At 39.4% G+C, this 4,158-nt stretch overlaps 1 long non-coding RNA gene across 1 annotated transcript; it reads left to right on the forward strand.

Moving 5' to 3' along the window:
* Positions 1-828: 828 nt before the first annotated feature.
* On the forward strand, positions 829-3,601 carry LOC143925442 (uncharacterized). The gene is made up of 2 exons (XR_013261981.1): positions 829-1,056; positions 3,405-3,601. It is a non-coding gene; the product is annotated as an uncharacterized LOC143925442 (long non-coding RNA).
* The last annotated feature ends 557 nt before the right edge of the window (positions 3,602-4,158 follow it).

Genomic DNA, 4,158 nt, shown 5'->3' on the forward strand with positions numbered 1-4,158 from the left:
ACACAGCGCGGGGGACATCGCTGGATCCAGGGGACAAGGTGAGTAACTCTCCCTGTGTCCTCCCCTGCATCCAGCGATGCGATCCCGAGTCTGGCTCGGGGTTACCGCTCCTGTAATTAAAATCCCAACCCGAGCCAGACTCGGGATTACCGCTAGGGGGGTTAATCATAAATTTCATTTACGATACTTAGCACATCACTTGCCTCTACTGCCACAGACACAAAGGCAATAGCGTTTGCATCCACTTGGTATAGCGCTCGACCCCTTCTAATTGCAGCTTGTCAAAGACTTAGGCTGTCTGAAGTGGGGTTGAAGGCTGCACCTGTGCTTCTGGGGCATTCTAACATGCTCGGAGGGACACCCTGTGGTTAGAAGGCCTGTGTGCCATTGGCCTTATTGTCTGTAATGAGAAGGGCCATGGGAGTGGTAAGGTGTAAATTCTCTCTGGTCACCATGACAACATTTTCTCAGCATACATTGCTGCATGGAGTAATTGGCTCTGTCCAATCCTGACTGGCCTAGGAGACTGAATGCCTTAAATCTAAAGAATATCAAACATTTTATCTGTAGGAGGCAGACCATGCCTTGTAATGTGATAAAGAAGTCAAAATTTGATATTTTAATTGCTCTCTTCTCCGATATTTAAACTGATTGCATTTTAAAAAAAATGCACTTAATGATATATTAATAGTTACAGAGCTGCCTTCATTTGTGTCTTATATTTCTCTCTGGAGTTCATTACATAAGATAGGTTACATATAAAATATTTTATAAAGGAACATTTCAGTAACTGTGATTCTGATTTTTTTCCTTTCTTTTACAGGAGCTGTCATTGGGATAGGGACTGGTGGAAATAACCCTGGTTTTTACAATGGTGGTTGGAATTACAGGCCCAACATCTACGTGCAGCCAGGGATTCCTGTTATTGGCAGTTCATATCCTAGATATGTTTATGGTCCTTGGGGAAACTATTATAGAGGCAATGGCTACGGCTACAACAACTACGGCCACCGCCACCACAACAGACGTCACTGGTGGTAACACGGGAAAAGGAATGTAAGTTTATATACTGAATAATGAAACAAATCATATATAGCATGGTGACAATAGGTAGCCACGAACACAGTGAAAACTGAAAGCTGATTTTCCCAGTCCAAAAGCTAAAAAAAAAAAAAAGAAAATAAAAGAAACTGAAATGGTTCTATGTACAGCATAGACAAAATTGCAATGTTAATCATAACTAATAAATCTCACTCTCACCATTATTAATAACTGCTAGAATCTGTTAGCTGCAGAACCCAAAGTCCAGAAAAACTTATATACTCACATAAAAATAAATATACCTAGCTGTAAATCACCAACATGTGCCAAAATGATCAGCATGTGCCAAAATAATTAACATGTGGCAAGTAATTTGAGATAGAAACAAATGTACTAATAAATCTTAACATGCAACTCCATAAAATATATGGCTTTCTGACAAAAGACAATAAAGAAAATCCATTAAATCAATCTTCCTCGGTGATCAGTATTGATTCCTTCCAGAAGAAGGCTGATGAAGTTGCTGACGTAACACGTAGGGCAAAGTACTGAGCCTGGGTAGTTTTGCAGAGGAGGGAAGACCTTCATACAGCAGCTCTGCTTTCATTATGAGATTGTGAGCTCTCGGAGAAATGAACCATGCAAGTATCACTGCTCTTCAGTATACTGAAGAATATGTTACATTGATTTAATGTGAGTAATATTACCTTTACATAGGCTATCCCGTCTAAAGTCCACCATGACTACTGATGCTAGATTCATCCATCTTGCCAACTGTTCAGTGTATGCTACTCCTCTCTCTCTATATATATTCAAAATACTAACAACAACTTACAATGCCATCCACAGCTTGGCCCCCAGCTACATCACTAACCTAATCTCAAAATGCCAACCAAATTGTTCTCTTTGTTCCTCTCAAGAATTTCTGCTCTCTAGCTTACTTGTTACCTCCTCCCATGCTCGCCTCCAGGACTTTTCCTGAGCCATTCCCACCTCATGGAACTCCCTACCCTAATCTGTCAAACTTTATCCTATTCTATCTACTTCAGACAATTCCTAAAAACCCTTCTCTTCAGAGAAGCCTATCCTGCCCCCACCTAACTGTACTTTTATTTTCTCCATCAGCTCATCCCGCACAGTTATTACCTTTTGTATCTCTTGACCCTCCCTCTGACATTGTAAGCTCCAGTAAACAGGGTCCACTGATTCCTCCTCTATTGAATTGTACTGTAGCTGTACTGTCTGCCCTCATGTTGTAAAGCGCTGTATGATAATAATATAATAATAACTATGGATTTGCACATTAAAGTGGTAGTAAAGTTTTTTGGATTTTTACCTAACAAGTAAGCAGGGCAGCCATCAGAAGTTCTGTAGTCAGTGTTCTCTCTCTCTTTCCTTTTGTCTCCTCTCACACAGCCACTCCTAAAGTTCTTTGGCAGGTTGGGGAGGGGGAAAAGAAGGTGCAAGGCAGCAATGGTAACAGTGTCAGTAGTACCCTGGTTCAAGTTGCCAAACAGAGCAATTCTGTGGCCTGGGGCAGCAGCAGGCCAGGGGCCACATACATAAAAATTAGAGGTCAGTCCTCACAATACTGATATTTTTAGCAAAGGATGGTCCCAGGTTGGGTAATTATCCAATGGATTGTATTTCATGAAGGTTTTGACTGCTAGACTCAGTTTTACTACTCCTGCTACAGCAGTTGCATTATCCCCAAAAAAATAGAAAAAAGCAAGAGGATGGGTGAGACCCCTTTTGAAGCATGTGATAAATTGGTAGAACTTGTGTGCATACTATATATCTAGCTCCCAGAAAGAGATCACTGTATATTAACTGGAATTTATGCAAAACTGAAAAACACATTTTGAGTGAATGTATTCTTTTTATATCTTTCCAATTTTATTTCATCTTACTCATCGGTGTACGCAGCCTATTCCATTAGGGTGTGCACCCCAAAACTCAAACACACATGTGTACACACACACACTCTAAATAAATGTAAACATTTTAAAATGTAGTAAGGTAGTGGATGGTGTCAGTAGAGAAGTGGACGTGTCAGTAGGGCAGAGGTTGGTGTCAGTAGGGCAGTGGACAGTAGTTTTTAATTTTTATTATTTTATTTTTGTATTGCTTTTTACAATTTTAGTTATATATTTTTATTATTTAAAAAAAAAATTAGGAGCTTTGGTGAAATATCAGCAGCGGAAATCTGCGCCACACTGGGTGATTAGGGTGTGCCCATGTACACCCGGCACACCCCCTGCGCATGTCTGTGATCCTATGTTAAGTAACAAAGGATATAGCTGATTATTCCTGTGCATCATTCTATAATATGCTCTAACCTATATTCCTCTCTTCTTTTGCAGGATGCAAAGTATGCAATAAGCCATGAAAGTCACATCAGTATTGAAAACACATCACACGATTCAAAATGCTTTATTCAACTTGATGTCAATTCTACTGCAATTACTGGCCAAATGATTACATTTTTCAATATGAAACATTTAATAAAAATAATGCAAAAACATCAATTAAAATAAAATCTAAAAAATCCATGTACAAATGCAAGTGTGTCGTGTTGTGTTTTGTAACAGTTTTAATGCTGCCAAGTAAAATAAATACTCATCTTACAGGGGTATTATAATGATCAGCTTATAGTCACACACACACATGTAATGTACAGTTCTGTATAAGACAGCCAAAGCAGTTACTACATCTGCCTGTAAATCTCAAAAGCTCCAGACTAACTAAAATCTAATGATTGTAGAATCGGACAAGGCTAAGTTAGCACCAGAACTGTTTTAAGACAGTGGTGGGACCAGGGCAAACATCTCATAGGTGGTAACTTATCCTGTCTTTTCATTACTTAGCACAAGAGGAATCATTACAGCAATACAGCAAATAGAGAGACAGAGAGCCACAGACTTTGTGGAACTACACATCCCATCATCCATTCTGAGAGTTGCAGGCCCACCTAGGTTTATCTCTCTAATTTTCTTGACAGCTCACCCCCTTTAATTGGGGAAAATAAACTGATTTATTACATACATTGGTAATTTAGTGATAACCCCCCTTATCTTCAATAACAACACCAAAAACTGCATTGGAGTTTAATGGCTG

The sequence above is a fragment of the Lithobates pipiens genome, unplaced genomic scaffold (genome assembly GCF_037356315.1).
Source record: "Lithobates pipiens isolate NorthernLeopardFrog02 unplaced genomic scaffold, aLitPip1_a1.2 Scaffold_22, whole genome shotgun sequence".
Taxonomy (NCBI): Eukaryota; Metazoa; Chordata; class Amphibia; order Anura; family Ranidae; genus Lithobates; species Lithobates pipiens.